General features: G+C 56.0%; 1 long non-coding RNA gene across 1 annotated transcript; it reads right to left on the reverse strand.

Moving 5' to 3' along the window:
• Nucleotides 1–11,179: 11,179 nt before the first annotated feature.
• Nucleotides 11,180–15,481, reverse strand: LOC309638758. Its single transcript, XR_014251258.1, has 2 exons — nucleotides 13,553–15,481; nucleotides 11,180–11,565 (listed from the first exon to the last, which is right to left on the reverse strand). It is a non-coding gene; the product is annotated as an uncharacterized lncRNA (long non-coding RNA).
• Nucleotides 15,482–17,438: the final 1,957 nt, after the last annotated feature.

Here is a 17,438-nt window from a genome sequence, read left to right on the forward strand (position 1 = left end):
GCAGGCTCTGAGAAGACAGGGTAGGAGAGGTATCACTGGTGATTACAGCCCGATTTCTAAGCTGCTTCTGTTTAGTAAGGAGACAGGGGAAAGTACAGTAATTTTCTTCAATGAAAACAGGCAACAGAATTCCCTTTGCCTCATTCCCCTTGCAATTAAGCCCTTCTCTGCAAATGAAATGATTTGGTTTTCATGGGGACTAATTTAAGCACACTGGAAGGGCCGCTGAACTTTCTGATTGCAAACACCAGCATGTGCAAAGCAGAATCCCAAGCAGCGATGCCAGACTGGTGAAGCGGCCCTGCATGGGGTTGGGGCTTCCCTGGGGTAACGTGGGGTGAGCCCTGGGTTGGGAGTCCAGCTCTGCCCCTAAACCCATGACCCTCTCCGTGTGGCTGACCCCCTTCCCCTCTCCAGCCTCCATCCCCGCATCCCAAGTAAGGAGGTTGGACCAGACCCCAGGGGAAAATCCAGAAGCTTCTGGCACATCAGTGGATCAGGAGTAAATGCCTGGTGTTGTCTTAAGCTACTAAGTCTGTATGATTATTGTAACTTCTTCATTTGAAATATTTTGACTCCAGAAAAGATGCTTTAATAGTACAGAGATTTCTCCTGTACCCTTCACCCAATTCCTCTAATGACCCCACAGAACCGTGGTACATTGTCAAAACCAGGAAACTGACCTTGATACAATACTATTAACTCAGGCACAGACCTTATTTAGGTCTCACCAGTTTGACATGCGCTTCGTGTGTGTTTCTATGAAATTTTATCACACAAAATCACTAAGTTTCGGGTGGTTTGTTGCTTGTGATAGAACAGATACAGGTATGGACAAGAGCTCCAGGAGTGTGTGTTACAGTTAGAAGTGACAGAAACACAGACAAACTTCAGCACAAGGTGCAAGCATTGGCTCAGGTAAGCCAGTCCCCTGAGAGGCAGGGGTGGGCCGGTCTCAGAGCAGCTCCATCCAGGTGCAGGGGAAGCATCAGGGCCTGGGTGCGGCCACATGTTCTCAGAGGTCTCCTCCACCTGGCTACTACCGCTCTGAGGACATCGAAGGGAAGGAGAGACGGGAAGGGCTCAGATGGACATGAGTGGGGGCCCGCCTCCCAGCCAATCACTGGGGATGGAAGCAGAGGCTGCTCAGAACTGAACCTGGGCCTCCCCTGGGCCAGGGCGCATCCTGTACTGAAGGTAGGAGGTGGGAGGAGGGCCTCTCAAAGGAAGGGGTGGAGCACTGAGACCGGAAGAGGAGAGAAAATACACGCACTGTAGAGCAGAAATGTGAGAGACAAGGGCCAAATCCTGGGCACACAGACCATAGGGAGGGAGGTGTACGAGCACTCCACGCTGGACTCAGAGAACCAGCATCCACGTGGTACGGTGGGAACTCCAGTGACTCTGAGGGACAGGAACGGCTAGTATGCAGAGGTGTCACTGAGGCCATTTGCCAAAATTCCTGCCACAAGAAAAGATCACACTTCCCTACTCTCTTGAAAATTGGGCCTGGCCATGTGACTTGCTTTAGCCAATGAAATGGAAGTGGCAATGGCCCTAGGAGGCAGATGCTTCGAGAGCTGGTACCGATCTGCCTCATTTCCTCTGCGGTGGTGCCGCCGCTGGGGCTGCCTCTGCAGCCTGGGTCCTGGAGCAACGACAGCTTGGACCGGAATCCCCAGCGGACCCACAGTGCAGTAGTGTGAGAAATCACCGTATGTTGGCATAAGCCACCCAGAATCTGGGGGTGTTTGTTACTAACATCAGCTGACAGATACAGGCGACTAACTTTTGCCACCTGCCCAGAGGGAAGAACAAACGCCTGGTATTGCAGTAGGGGAGGAGGAGGAACCTGCCTGAGTCCTCTACACCCTGGAGGCTGGGAATGGACTAGAAGATTCTGGAAGATCAGTTTAGGCCCTGGGATTATTTTCGTTCTGCTAAAGCAGTGTCTGGCAGGCTCTGTAGTGAGGATCTGGCTCTTTCTGAGCTGGCTACCCCTGCTATGCAATTACTTCAGAGACAAGGTCTGGGGTCCCCTGAAGAGAAGGATCAGAGAGACGTGCACAACAGGCGCATGGGAGAAGGAGTCCTCACCCCAGGCAGTCGGGCTGGCTCTACACTGAGAGCCACAACCTAGAGGAGGACGTGCTGCCTGATTAGCAGGGGAGGGAGGACCACACAGCCGTCCCGGAGAGCCGAGACCCAGGCTGGCTGGCCAGCCTTGCCCTGAGCTTGGTGGAAGAGGCTGATAGGGCGTGGCCAGGTCAGAGGCTGTTTAAACAGTGGCCAGTGGAGTGAGAAGGTGTGGATGTCCCCAGAGTGTCCCATCCCCCACAGGGACACGTGCACAGTGAGTGGCTGCCCTCTGTGGGGCACAGGTGCCCAGTTCCCCAACAGGATCTTGAAGGTGGCTGGACAGGGCTGACAGGGCCCAGACAGAGGGAAGCGTGTGTGTGTGTGTGTGTGTGTGTGTGTGTGTGTGTGTGTGTGTGTGTACAGGCGTGTACGCACAGCTGTGCTCCAGCCACCCAGTGGGGGGAGGGGGCTTCATCTGGGATAAACACGCTCCATGTATTTTATCAAATTTGCAGATGCCACACAGCTGGGGGGGACGATGGCAAATAGACCAGATGACAGAGCTGGGATCTAAAGGGAAGCTGACAGTCCGGAGCGATGGGGTGGATCTAACGAGATGGAACTTAACAGGGACAAATATGTTTATTTTGTTTTATTTATTTATTTGTGCCCTGCCTCCATGAGCGAAGGAATGGGGGAGGAATAGTGGGTCACAGGAGGAAGGCAATGAGATGCCTGCACTCAGGGCCACAGACCTGACTGTGCAGACCTGGGGAGGGGGAGGGGGCCGGGGCTGAGCTCCAGCAGGGGACTGGGGGCTTAGGGATCATGGTCAGTCCTATGGGACGCAATGGGGAGGTCGGTCTGTGGCTGCATCAATAAAGGTATAGCACCCAGGTTTGAGGAGGTTAGCGGGGACTGTGAGTCAGAGCACCTGAGTGTGAAGCTCCGTGTGGTCAGGACGTCCCGTTGGGCGGGTACCTTTCAGGCAGCTCAGGCCCGACTGCCCTCCATGCTATCCACCTGGTAATCAGGCCCCCATGCCTGTCTCTCCTTTCCTATGGCCAGGGCCCCCCAAGGCAGCCTCTCCCTTTAAATATGTCCCAGCAAGAGATAGGCCTGGGACTTCCCAAAGTGGTCAAAGCAGGGGTGGGGGCAGACTCAGGTCACTTCTTCCAAGAACTCTCTCCACCCTGCACCCCAAAGCTGACAGGGCCAGGCTCAGGGTTTTGGCAGCTCAGCTGAGGATTGGGAGTGAAATGTCTTTCTCCTGTCTGGCCAGCACCTCCCAGTTTCTCTGAGGGGTCTCTTACTGGCCCCCTCTCTTGGCTGTGACTGGGAGAAGATTCAGCAGGAAGATGGTCCCTTGCTCCAAACATCATAAGGGAAAGGTTAGGCTAGTTCTGATGACCCCTGAGGGGCAGGACTGGGCCTTGTGAGCAGAAGCCTCAAGGATACAAACCTCGGCTCTGTAGGAGAAGGAAGGCCCGTGCTATTTTGAGCCTTGGGCTGCCTTGATAGGTAATGAGCCCCCCATCACTGGAGGTATGTAAGCAGAGGCTGCACGGGCATTCAACAGAGATGCTAGCATGGAATAGATGGATGGAACTAGATGAGTTTGAAGGTCTTGCCCTACATGAGATGGCATGACACTAGGGAAGCTCTTGGTTAAAGCTTAACCAAGGTTTTTGATCCATGGGAATCCTCCTGAATGTGACACCTCTCCTCCTCTCACTGTTAGAAGATACCTGGGGAAGAGGGCTCCCTCCATACCCCTTGTCTGTCTTGGGAGGACTTCCTGGAAGAGGAGTTAATCCAGCTGCAGGGTCTGGGGGAGAAGGTGTGAGTTTATGTGGGGTAGCAGCGCCTGGCAGAGAAGTAAGAACAAGCTGGAGAGAGGGGCCAAGCGGACAGTGGGGGCGGGATGGGCACATCCCTAGCTGGCAAGGGCCTGGGCTCTGGATTGGAAGCCCAGGTTCTGTGACTTCCTGGCTGTGTGACATACTTAGGTGACACACATCCTCTGGACCTCAGGTTTCCCACCTATATAATGGGGATGATATAGACACCAACTTCACAGGTGTTGAAAGGATTAACTGACATTTTGCAATGTGCCTGGTGCATAGACAGTATCGATAATGATGAGGATGATGAAAATGTATAAACAGATGGAATTAACCAGTATTCAGACTTCAGCTCATTACAAAGAACTTGTCCAAGAAGCAGAAGCATCTCTGCCTGGAGCAGGCTGCTGCCTGGGGTGATGAGCCCCCCGTCCCGGGAAGTGTTCAAACCCTGCACTTGATGCCTGTGCAGGGAGGGGAGGCCTCCCAGGTGTGTGAGGATGGCCAGCAGGGGTCAGCAGCACAGCAGGAGTAAGGGAGGTCACCACTAACGTCTCCACTAGCTGTGGGGACAGCAGTGATACCCGAGTCAGGCGGCCTTGCTTCTGGCCCAGGCTGAGGCTTGTCCGGCAGGTCAGGCCAGAGTCCTGACACCCAGTGGTCTGGGCAGGGGTGATGGGAAAAGGAGGGCTCTAAGGTTTCCCATAAGGAGCCCTGTGGCTGAACACACAGTGGACCTTAGGGGGCTCTGGGCAGACTGGGGAGACCAGAACAGTGATGCTGGCACCCCAGGAGACGAAGCTCTGGGTACAGCCACCAGAAGGGTCACTCGGGTAGCTGACCCCGCCATCTGTTCTGATCTCCACAGTGGGGGCTGCCAGGATCCATCATGCCCGCCCCCAGCGTCGAGCCCTCCCTCAGCTCCACTGGGGGCCTCCCGGGGCCAGGAGAATGAGGATGAGGAGACCGAGGATGAGGAAACCAGGTCCAGGGAGGAGCAGGGACTCAGCCACGTACCCAAAGATGGCACGTCTCCCCTCCTGACCTCCAGCCCGCGATTGGGCTGCTCTGAGAGTGGGCAGGGAGGGGGAGCCCAATACATCCCCTGCAGCCCGCTCTGGTGCACAGAGCCCCCGGGTGGGCTGTTGGGGGCTGAGGGTGTGTGAGGGATTCATTCCTTCACTGGCTCCGCTGAGGCCTCCCCCTTAGAGAAGGCAGCTGCCGCCCCAGACTGAGGTAAGGGAGCCAGGCCCAGGTGTCACAGCTGTCAACCAGACTCAGAGGTGGCTGCCGTGCCCTCTGCCCAGCCCCCGCCCCTCGGGAGGGCATGCAGGTCACTCCTGGCCCCCAGAGCGCCCCTCACCTCCCTCTGGGGAGGGTGTACCAGGGCAGAGCAGGAGGGAAAGGGGCGGGCTGAAGGTGGAGCAGAGGATCAGAGAGCAGACCCTCCCTGGCTGGGGGCCCATTTGGAGCCAGAGGAAGCTAATGACCCCCACCCCAGGGAATACTCTGGTAACTCGTGGGGAGAATGACCTGTCCAGCAGCATCCAAGAGGGAGCCTGGGGCTTCAGGGTGGCTCCAGGGACACAGGGAAGCTTCCCTGGCAAAACCAAACCAAAGCCAAGACAAATAAAACCTCTCCTAAAAGGAAAAGGCCTAAAATTCCACCATTAAAAATTCATTCCTTTAGCTTAACACTGTGTCCTTTTTAAAAATGCAAACCCATCAGAGCCTCACCTAAGAGTATGTTTGTCAAAGGAAAGAAGAGAGAGAATGCATAGCATCCTGGAGAAGAAAAAACATGAGGAGGCCAAGGGAGAGAGCAGGGGAGTGGGTTTCTCAGGATTTACTTCCTGCCTACACAGCATTGGGCGAGGGCCAGCTCTAAAGACACCTGCAGGGGAGGGAAGCTAAGCCTCCCAGTGCTGCTCCTGGGTTCAGGGAGTGAGAACAGACAGAACAGACTCGCAGCCTTCCAACCAGACACCATTCACATGTGCGCACGTCCGCACATCCGTGGGCTCTTGTGCACACCTGTGCGTGTATGAGAAACGACATGTGCAGACATGCTCCCACCCCCAGCTCTCACCCTCCAGCTCCTGTGTGTGACATGGAATACAGAACAGAGAAGACTCTGGGCCCAGATGACCCTCCAGGGAAGGCAAGGATGGAATGGTCTCTACCTTCCCCTCCCAACACCTCTCCAGGGTAGCTGCCCTGAGCTGCATCCCACAGGAGTTGCTTTCTGATTTAGGGTCACTGGTTACAGCCAGTGAATATTTTTGGAGCGTATGCAGAAAGCTGCTGAAGGCCCTTGTGACATCTGAGAGGCGGAGAGATTAACCCATTAGCTAGGATTAGCTTCTCACGTTGACATCAGCCTGGGACCTCACGTGTCCTTGCTCTCTGCATCCACAGCCCCGCCCAGCTGCCCGGATCCACCTGCGGGCCTCAGCTGAGCAAGGGGGTCCACCTTAGTGCATTAGGTCGTTATGCCGGGGGGCCTCTTCCTTTCCTTTCCTTTTCTTTTTTTTCTTATTGTGGCAAAACACCCTCCCCTCCTTTTTAAGTAAGTTTAACTTTTATCAAAGTAACACATGGACATAATTGTAAAAATCAAATAGTATTTCATGGCTGATGAAGAAAGCTACCCCTGCCCCGCCCCCAGGCCTACTTTCACCTTTGTTGGCCATTTTCTTCTGCTTCTGTCTCATTTCTACACAATATGCAGATACTACAAATTTGTGATTTTTCTTTTTTATTTATTTATTTATTTATTTATTTATTTATTTATTTATTTATTTATTTTATTTTTGGCTGCGTTGGGTCCTCGTTGCTGCACGCGGGCTTTGTCTGGTTGCGGCGAGCGGGGGCTACTCTTCATTGTGGTGTGCGGGCTTCTCATTGCGGTGGCTTCTCTTGTTGCGGAGCACGGGCTCTAGGCACACAGGCTTCAGTATTTGTGACACACAGGCTCAGTAGTTGTGGCTCGCAGGCTCTAGAGCGCAGGCTCAGTAGTTGTGGCACACGGGCTTAGTTGCTCCGTGGCATGTGGGATCTTCCCGGACCAGGGCTCGAATCCGTGTCCCCTGCATTGACAGGCAGATTCTTAACCACTGCGCCACCAGGGAAGTCCGTGATTTTTCTATTTTAGGTTTTATCTATTGATATCTTTTATTTATTTATTTATTTGTTTATTTGTTTACTTTTTTATTTTTGGCTGCGTTGGGTCTTCATTGCGGTGCATGGGCTTCTCATTGTGGTGGCTTCTCTCATTGGGGAGCACAGGCTCTAGGTGCACGGGCTTCAGTAGTTGTGGCAAGCAGGCTCAGTAGTTGTGGCTCACGCGCAGGCTCAGTAGTTGTGGCGCATGGGCTTAGTTGCTCCACAGCATGTGGGATCTTCCCAGACCAGGGCTCGAACCCATGTCCCCTGCATTGGCAGGCGGATTCTTAACCACTGCACCACCAGGGAAGTCCCTCTATTGATTTCTTACTGTAGATTAGAATTTTACTTCCCATTAAGATTTAACTAATCTATTGCCATTTCCCCTCCCCCTCCTGCCTCATACTTCTATTACCATTTTTATTAAATCAGCATCTCCTGTTTACATTCCTGTCACAACATGTAAATATGATTGAATCTGAGTCCTATAGTGCCTCAGGATTACATTTTCTCTCCTCGGAAACTTTTTGTTTCCTGAAGTTAGTAAGTTGCCTTTTGAGGCTTTTTGTTTGTTTGCTCCTTGAGATTTCTGTGTAACTGTCATCAATCTATGCCAGACTCTCTGACCAGACTTTAAACCTCCTCTCAGGGGAATTCCCTGGCGGTCCAGTGGTTAGGACTCTGCACTTTCACTGCCGGGGCCTGGGTTCAATTCCTGGTCAGGGAAGTAAGATCCTGAAAGCCATGCAGCACAGAAAAAAACAAAACAAAACAAAACAAACAAACAAAAGAAACATCTCCTCTCAAGGTGGTCACCTCCCTTTGGTAATCTGACCTGCAAGGCTCTCCAGGCCTGCAGAACCTTGAGGTCCTGGGCCTCCCCTCCACCACCTTCCAACATTAGATTCCCTGCTTGCCAGGTGCTGGGTTGCTCTCTTTCTTGGTTTCTTTCCTCATTTTGGTGGAGGTCATCTTTTAAGAGCTTTCTGACTCAGGCTGCATGGGAATTAGATTTTTTGACCCCTTTGTGGCAGACTGCTGGCAGCCACCAAGATCTGCTTTCCCTCCTTCCACGTGCTAGAGGGGCTACCTGGCTGGGCTGTGTTTCTTGCCTTCCTTCACAGTTGAGTGGCATGGAACAAGAGCTTGTCACTGGAATGCATGTGAAAATGATGATTGCTTCTTCTGGATTTGGCTTTGAGTCATTGGGCCTCCTTGTATTCCCTCTCCCTTGTTCTGTCTGTGGGAGCCTTGACCCTGCAGGCAAGGCCTGGTCCAGACCCCGGATCTAGAAGTAGGACATCGCCAGCCCCTGGAGCCCAGCTGGGGAGGGGATGTGGTCTTGCCACTCCTCAGCTTTCAGCCCATCCTCCTGCATCAGGTGTATAAGCTGCCTCGTTTCAGAGGCCCCCCCCCCCGCCCTGTTCCTTGTTGAATCCCTTGACTGCGGGCCTTCCCCAAAGTGGAGAAAGCTGGACATTAGTTGGTTACCACTCGTTTGTCTCTTTCCATCTCCCAAAACTGATTCTCTCCCCTACAGCCCTCTCCTGGTTCATCCTCTCTGTCCTTGTGGCTCCCTCTTTTGACCCCTTTGCTATCACTTAGTAGGGATTGTGGACCTAGTGTTCACTCCACCATGTGGACCAACTGCAAAGGCATCTTTGATTCGTTTTTGTAAACCCCCTGAGACCCAGCACAATGCCTGGTATGTAGCAGGTGCCACCTGGATAAACGAATGAATGAAAGGCAAAGAGACATGACCCTCTACTCTCAAAAACCTCACAGCCCCATGGGGTGGAGGATGCAGGTTGGAGGGAGGGCAAAGCAGACAGACAAATCCCTGCACCAGAACTCAGAATGGAACGGATTCTGCAGGCGGCCATGCAGCCAACAGGCTATGGGAATTCGGCTGCCACGTCGAGCACGCCACCTGCACCAGCGGGGAGGACAGAGAAGGCGTGAGAGGAGGCTGGACGGGGTGGCCGGTCAAGGCTATCTGGGCAGCCAAGCTCCAGGCACAGGCAGGGCGGCGGGGAGATCCAGTGCAAGGCGGACAATCGGCCCTGCCCCACTGCTCGGCCCTGCCGCAGCCTGGGTGGAGGCGTGAGGACGGCTGTGCCCCAAGAAGGCCGGGTGTACAGAGAGGATGGGGATGCCCTCCACATGAGACATGAGGGCCAGTGCCAGCGTGGGAGTGGAGGGGAATGGAGGGGAAGACTGGGGCCAGAAGCAGGTAGGGTTGTCAGATAAAACGCAGGGACCCACCTGGTCTAGCCCAGCCCCCAGCCCTGCTCTGGCCCCCCAGTCAGCTGGGCTGCCCTTCATGGCATCGCCCAGGGGCCACTGTGGCTGCCCTGCTGCCACCGCCACTGGGGAAGGTGAACTGGCTTCTCACATTTCAGGCCTAATTTTCTCTGCTTCCTCAGAAGGGCTGGAAAGGACACCAGAGGAACAAAGCCCAGAGGGCCAGAGCTTTGGGGATGAGCTGGCCCAGGCTTACAAGGGCCTCCTCCTGCCTCAGAACCTGGGGTCCAGTCTTCCGCCCTGGTCTTGCCCAGAGGGGCAGGCAGGGGGTGGCTAGCCAGGCTGAAATAGGGCAAGAGGTGAGGGAGAGAAAGCTTACAGGGCCCTGTGGGATCCTCGTGGCCAGGCCCCTGCTACATCTCACCTGATCACTGCTGTAGCCCCCCATCGGGCCCCCCAGAATCTCAGAGCTTCTCAATCCAGGGCCAGGAGTCAGGAGCCAGAGCTTCAGTTTCCTTACCTGTGCAATTTGGGCATAACAATAGCACTTCCCTCATAGGGTGATGGGAGGATTAACCGGAGTTGATAAAAATTAGTGGTTTGAACAGTGCCTGGCACTTAACAAGGGCCTTACACGTGTCTGCTGACATTGCTGTGAAACTATCATGATTTGAACCCCTGTTCTTGCCACCAGGCCCCAGGCATTCAACCTGCCCTCCTGGGTCCTCCCAGGCCCCTCACTGTCTGTAGCAGCCTCCAGGGCCTTCCCAGGGCAGAGAAGCGGGCCTGGGGAGCGGCTGCCCAAAGAACAAACTCCCTGACCACCAGCCTCCCTGGGCCCTGCTGGCATGGGGTCAGCTGCCCAGGGACAGATGGGGGCAGGCCAAGGATGGATGGCTGCTCCAGCCCCGCTTGCCCAGCTCAGCAGAAACCAGGGCCAGCGGCAATGGGCTGGCAGCCCCCAGCTGCAACCAACTTCATTTTCTGCCACAATTAAATGATCGCCCACGTTTGCTCATGCTCACTTATTCAATTACCTTTGCGGCCCTGAAGGACTCGCGGAGAAACAGCCGTAAATAATGTGTGTCAGTCGCCCCCCGGCTGTCACCCCTGCCCATCACTCTTACAGGCCCAGCCTGGCCCTTCCTGCAAGCCCCTCACCATCGCCCTGTGCATCCCAGTTCTCCAAGTAAATCTTCCCCAGCTCCCACCACCCACGTCTGCAAGTCAATCCCTGGCCTGAGAGCGGGTGGATCTGGGCCCCCACCTGGCTCTACCCACCCAGCTGCGGGTCCCCAGGAGGCCACCCCCTCGGCGGGCCTCTGGCTCCTTATCTGCGAAATGACAGAAGTTCGTGTGAGCTATGAAGGGTTGCCCTTGCCAGGAACTATGGTCCTGGCTTCACAGTCAAAATGCAACATCCCTCAAAGTGGGGAGAGACGAAGGGTCCTCTCTTCACTGCCCCCACTCCCACTCCAGCCACTCTGAAGGCTTCTGGGAACGCCACGCTCTTCTAGGCCTCCGAGCCTCCGTGGACGCTCTTCCCCTTGTTGTTTCCTTCATTCACTTCTCTGCCTCGGGACTCCTATGCACCCTTCAAGGTCAAGGTCCAGCTTGGATGCCTTGAAGTGCACCCCACCATGGCAAGACGACTAATCTCCCCCTCCTTACACTCCCACAGCACCTCATATGTGCCTCTGTGGTACCCATGGGTCCTGCATTGGGGGGACAGCCTAAGATTCAACTATTCTGGGCCACTGTCCCCATATAACCATGTCAGGGCATGAGTCTGAATTCAGGGTTGGAAAGTGTGACCACTGTGGTTCCCCTCCCCAACTGAGGCTCAGTTCACACGAGGACTTGCTGGCATTTATAATAATAATAATAGTCAACATTTTGGGGGGGCCTTTTGTCAAACACTGTGCTAAACATTTTTTTACTTGTACTATGTCATTGCAATGTCACAATAACCCTAAGAAAATTATCCCCACTTCACAGATGAGAAAACTGAGGCTCGGTGAGGTTAAGATGCTTGTCCAAGATCACATCACCAGGAAATGGCAGAGCTGGAACTCCGAACCGAGGTGTGTCCACATCTCAGTCCACACTCTTCACCAGTCCCCCATCGCGTGCAGCGCGGGCCGAGGGTTCAAGTCTGGCTCCTCCATTGGCTGCTGTGTGACTCTGGGCAAGTCCTTTCATCTCTCTGCAGCCTCGCTTTGTCTCTCCTCTCCTGTAAAATGAAAAGATTGTTGCCGGTGGCCTCTGAGGGTCCCACCAGCTCAGATGTTCTGAGAGTTCATTTCTTTCTGTAAAGCATTGCTCTGACCAGCGGAACCAGCAAAGTTGTGAAAACTAAAGGCACAAATGGTGGGTTCACCTCCCGGGGAGCTGCTCTGGGGCAGGCTGCCCCCCAGTGCCCCTCCCCTCATGCCCAGAAAGGAGGTGGCAGCCTGTGCCCTCCAAGAGGGCAGTCCTCCACCCTAGAAACGGTGGCAAAGTCTCCGGGCTTCAGGGCAGGGCAGGGCAGGGCAGGGTCCTTCCTCTGACGGCCTTTGATGTCAGCCACCGGGGAGACCTCATAAAAGTTAAGGGGCAAAGGAGGCAGATGCTGCGGTCCTGACGTGTAACTGGGTTCTCAGTGCCACCCATTGGCTCTTGCTCGGATTAACAGCCCACAAGAATCCACCCCCTTGAGCACTGTCTGGGGAAGGCGTCCTCACCGAGCCCCAGCCAGATGTGAGCTGGGGACGTAACCAGCCCTGTGCCAGGTCCCCTCCCTGTGTCCCCATGGGGGGACTGGATGACAGCTCCCTCCTTCCACTTCCCCAGCCCAGACCTGGCTCTGGGCTTGGCTGGGGAAGTGGGGGGATCACCCCGGGCATCCCCCCACCGACGGGGGATGAGTTCCTGCACCACCAGTGTGTGATTGTGGGGCTGCCTGGTGAGTAATATAGCGGTTGAGAGCGGGGGACTCCAGCTCTACCACTTACCAGCTGTGTGCCATGAGGCCTCTCTGGGCCTCTGTTTCTCAGCTGTAAACTGCGGTTAATAATGGCCCCAACCTCACATTGGATGTGAGGGTCAAATGAGGTAACGTGTGCGTGTGAAGAGCGGGTGCCCACCGACTGCTCCCTGCCCCTGCTGAGTGGTGGCCGTGCTGGTGGCTCCCTCAACGCTCTCCCCTCCCCCTGACATTACTCCCAGGACTGGCAGGTGACACACCTGCTGTGTGCTGGTCAAGGGAGCCCAGCCGACTGACAGAGGGTTTAACACCTACCCTCCTGTGTGCAGTCTCCTCAGATTCCAGGGTTCCCTGGGTCAAGTGGAGGCTGAGGAAGTGGAGTGGCTGCCATGGCCTGGGGCCCTCCGCCCCCAGGGGTCATAGCTCATCAGCCATCTGGGAGCCCAACAGAAGCCCCGGCAGCCTCTGATGCAGAGCCCGGGATGGGATCCAGGCTACAAGGTCCCAGGTGGGGTCGAGGGGCTCAGTCAGGCCAGCACAGACTCAATCCAGGGGGAGTCACCAGCTGCCCAGCCTCCTCTGACAGCGAGAAGCTGCCAGTGACCGGTGACCTTTCTCAGCGTGTGCTCTATCCTGGGCTTTCTAGGCAGGGAGTGGCAGCTGACAGCTGACGGAGGAGGCGGCCAAATCCCAGAGGGCCCAGCGGGGGGGCTCTGGACGACTCAGGGAGAACTGGGGAGGCAGGTGAGAGAGATCCACACGTCAACCACAAAGGAAGCCGAGGGGCTTCATGCCTGGGACCTTGCTCTACGGTTCCCTTTGGGGCACCCAGGGCCTATGTGATGTCCCTCAGGGCCCAAGTCTCTGGGCAGAATCCCATACCCCTGCCCTCCCCAGAGAAGCCTATCCCAAAGGCCCACTAATTCGGACATACCTGTTCAGCCCAGCATGCTCCCCCCCATCGACGTGCTCACACACCCACATCTGGATGCTCACCTGCACCCGCCGGCATGCACACTCACACACATGCACACACAAATACACACATGCACACTCACACACTCATACATACACACAAGTACACACATGCACACACACATGCACACACTCACACGCATGCACACTCACACTACGCTCACATACGGCCTGAACACAGCAGAATGAGAACAAGAAGTGTCAGCAGAAACAGAAAAGGTAACAAGAGAAGAAAAGAAAAACCAGAGATAGAAAAAGCCAAGACAGCCCAGGTACTAACCAACAGGCAGGAAAAGGAGGGAGACAGAGAGACACTGTGGAGAGGATCACGCAACTGAGGGTGCCTCTGCTCTGAGCCTCGGCATCCTGGCCTGTAAAATGGGGCTCCTTACACAGAGCGGGGGCGGTGGGTGGAGGAGGCGGTCTGCACACTTGTCTTGGAGGCTCCCACACGATCAGGGAGGGGAAAGGGGAAGAAGGGGAGGGCAGCATGCCAAGCCTGGGTGCAGCAAGAGGGAGGAGGGGCTTTTGCCGGAACCTGGGCAGCTCAGCAGCATCTGTGGCAGCCATGATGTTTACCCTGTGGGAAGGGGGTGGTGACATGTCCTGGAACACAGAGGGTTGTTGTTGTCTCTAGAACAAGGAAACTGGGTCATGAGGGGAGCTGCTAAGGAAGGATGTCACAGTGACCAGGCTGAGGACTCCATGCCCGGGGCCAGGAAGAGAAGAGGAAATCCCTGAAGGCTCATGACTCCACGCACCCCCAGCTGTGAAAGCCAGAGACCCAGAATGAGTTCATGCATTCATTCATTCATCAAACACATACTGGGAGGCTGGCACTGTGCTACATGCTGAGGGCATAGTGTGAAACAAAATGAGCCAAGTCACTGTCCTCAAGGAAGGGAAACACACAGGAGCAAATAATCACACAAGAGTGAGACCACATCTGGGATAAGTGCTTCTAAAGAAAGGTACTGGGTGGGTGACGGTGTTGGAGAGGTCAGGGAGGGCTTCCTGGTGGAGGTGATGCTTGAGCTGGCATCTGAAGGAAGAAGAGGAGTTAACCAGGCAGAGAGGTGAAGGAAGGGCATCCTGGGCAGACGGGACAGCAGGTGCAAAGGCCCTGTGCAAGGTGTGGTTGGACCACAGAGGCGAGATGGGGCTGGGGAGCTGGGCCCTGGGAGGCATTTGGACTTTATTCTTAGGACCAGGAGCCACTGAAGAGTATTAAGCAGGTAAATGACATGACCCAAATTGTTCCAAAACATCAGTCTGGAGAGAATGACTTGTGGGAGTTGAGGAGAAGGGAGGACGGCACGAGGAGCTACTGAAGCCATTGTGCCAGAGACAGCAGGGTGGTGGCCACAGAGATGGAGCAAAGGGGACCAGTTTGGGATGTGAAATCCACAAGTTGTGGAGCTGGATGAACTGGTGGGGAAGGCAGCAGTGCAGGGATTGGGGTGGGGGTGTCCTAAAAGGTCAGTCGAGTCTGTGGGGGGGACAGGTCAGGGAGGGACCAGCCCACCCCTTTGCCTTGAGGATGGGCCCCAAATAGTTGGAGTATGCTTATGAGCCCCAGGCATTTTCTGCCTTCAAATGGTGACATCTAAGAGCTAGTCTGGAACGTTCAGTACACGGAAGAGCCTGGCTGCTGGTCAGGGCTGATTTCCTGGAGGAGAGATAAGAGCCAGACCCAGTGTCACAGGGTCCCAGACAGGGTGGCATTGGAAAAAGGCAGAACAGCAGGTATCTTGCAGGGGAAGCCAAGCTTCAGGAAAATGACCATGGAGAGAACTTGGCTGCAGTCAGAAAACAGAAATAGAGCAGCGTATCCAATTGCGTAACAGAAAGGACAAGATCATGGGTGCTTTTGTTTACTGCTGTGTGTTTCGGATCACATACTGGGGGCTCAAAAATGTGAAATAAATGGGTGAATGAGAAGTCAGCGTGGAATCTTGCTCTTTACAACAGCAAAACAAAAACAGAAACCAGGTACTGGAAGGTGAAGCGACCCTCCTGAAGCCCTGGGTCCACCCAGCATCTGCCCCTCACCAGCCATCTTGCGGGGAGGTCCCTTCCCCTCTGCCCCGCTAAGGGCCTCCCGCTCAGCCTGTGGTAGCTCTAAGTTTCCCAGAACAGGGATCTGAGTCCAGCCAGCAGGGAGAGGGGAAGTGGGGGAGGGCTGGGAGGAAGGGAGGTCACGGCCAGGTAACCAGAGCCCGGAGCATAGCTGGGCAGTGGGGGGCCAAGCACGCTGGAGGCTCAAGAGGCAGCCTGACCGTCTGCTTTCCCTAGTGAAATGGGATCCGCCGGCCTGGGCCGGGCAGCAAGTGGGGGTGCATGGGATCCTCGCTCCACTTTAAACCAGGCCTCAGAGCACCCTGGGAATCCCTGTCCTGTCCTGCCCTGTCAGGGAGAGGACCTGTGGTGGGAACGGGAAAGGAGGCTGGCCACAGGAAGGGCAGCTGGGCTGTGGGCGGCCAGCCCCAGGCCCCTTCTTTTGCCGATAATACATCTATTGAGCAGCACGTGCTGTGCCAGGCCCCAGAGTGGGTGCGGTGGGCACTGAGTGGACAGTGACCTAGGGCACCTCTGCGACAGGGACCAGGAGACCACGTTCTAGTCCTGCCTCCTCTCTGTGCTCACCTGCTCCGTGAGCGAGCAGCAAGGGAGAGGCTGCCGCAAGTGCGTGCTCCACGGACGCATGGAAGCTCAGGGAGGGGACGGGGCAAGCCGGGCGGGGGTCCTTGTTAGACCAGGGGGTGGGGGAGGGGACCCTGGGGGATGCGGCCCAGAGTCAGAGAGAGGCCGGACGCCCCCAGGGGGAAGCTGGCAGAGGGCCGGGCAGAGCCTCTAGCCCCAAGGCTGCTGCGGAGCCTCTGAAGGCCAAGCGCCCACGCATGGAGAAGCCCCGAAGGGACAGGCTGGGGTCAGGGCAAGTGGGCTGCGCAGCGCCCAGAGGAACGGCGGCCAGATGGGGAAGCCCCGAAGGGACAGGCTGGGGTCAGGGCAAGTGGGCTGCGCAGCGCCCGGAGGAACGGCGGCCAGAAGTGCAGGGTAGCTGGAGTCACCTGAAGGGCGGACGTCAGACCTTCCTAATACTTGGCCCAGGGTCACTTAGACCTGAAGCCTGTCCCTTGCTGAGTCTCTGCCCTTTGTCCCCACCCCACCCCATCTCTCACTCGTCACCAGACCTTGTCAAGCCTGCCTTCTCAACACCTCAGGGATCTGCCTGCTCCCTTCCACCCCGCTGCCTGCTCTCCGCACCAGGCTGGGACTCACCTGGAGGACAGCACCGGGGGCCTCATCACCTGCCTGCCCACCTGTGATCCACTCCTCCCCAGTCCGCTCTCCTCAAAGCAGAGCGAGCCCTGTAAACACACACCGGGGCCCGGCTCCCCACCCCCACTCCCGGCATCAAGCCCTTGAGGGCCTCCCGAGAAGCTGAGGACAGAGAACTGTGAGGCCCACCTCCCCACCCCCTCCCACCCCCCAGCCTCATGTGTCATCGCTCCCCACTCCCTGCCTGCTCCAGCCACCCTGAGTGCCTCCACCTCCCCGCCCCCCACCTCCACCCCGGCTGCCTCTGGGCCTTTGCATGTGCTCTTCTCACCACCCTCCCCTGAACCAAACCTGGACGACCCTCCTTCTCCTTCAGGTCTGCATAGGTCACTTCTTCCAGGATGCCTTCCCTGCTTCCCCCAGGCTGGTGAGGGGCCCCCCCTAAGCCCCCTGTCCTCCCACCAAACACTTACCCTGGAGCTGCCCTTTGACTTGCTGAAGCCCCTGACTGTAATCTCCCAACAACAGGCACTGTTCTGGCAGGTTCCTGGGTCAGCCTAGCAGAGTATCTAGCACCCACAAGGGCCTCAAAAAATACTCGATTGTCCTCAAGCTGATTGTTGATTGAATGTCTTGCTGCGAGACTTTCCTTGTCTCTGGCAGCCACTTCTTGGGACAAACTGGCAGTGAGGTTGTAGGGAGTGGGGTGGGGGCAGGGAGACAGGGGAAGGGAGAACATGACCCCTACCCCAGCCTTACCCCCTGAACGGGAAATCAAAAACTAACCAGGGGCCTGGGGCAATTGGCTCTTGGTGCACAGGGCCTGACATCCATCCAGACAGCGGGCAGAACCCCCCTCCTCTTCCTCCTCTTCCTCCCCACAC

Source organism: Balaenoptera physalus (genome assembly GCF_965194825.1).
Source record: "Balaenoptera physalus genome assembly, chromosome: 11".
Classification (NCBI taxonomy): Eukaryota; Metazoa; Chordata; class Mammalia; order Artiodactyla; family Balaenopteridae; genus Balaenoptera; species Balaenoptera physalus.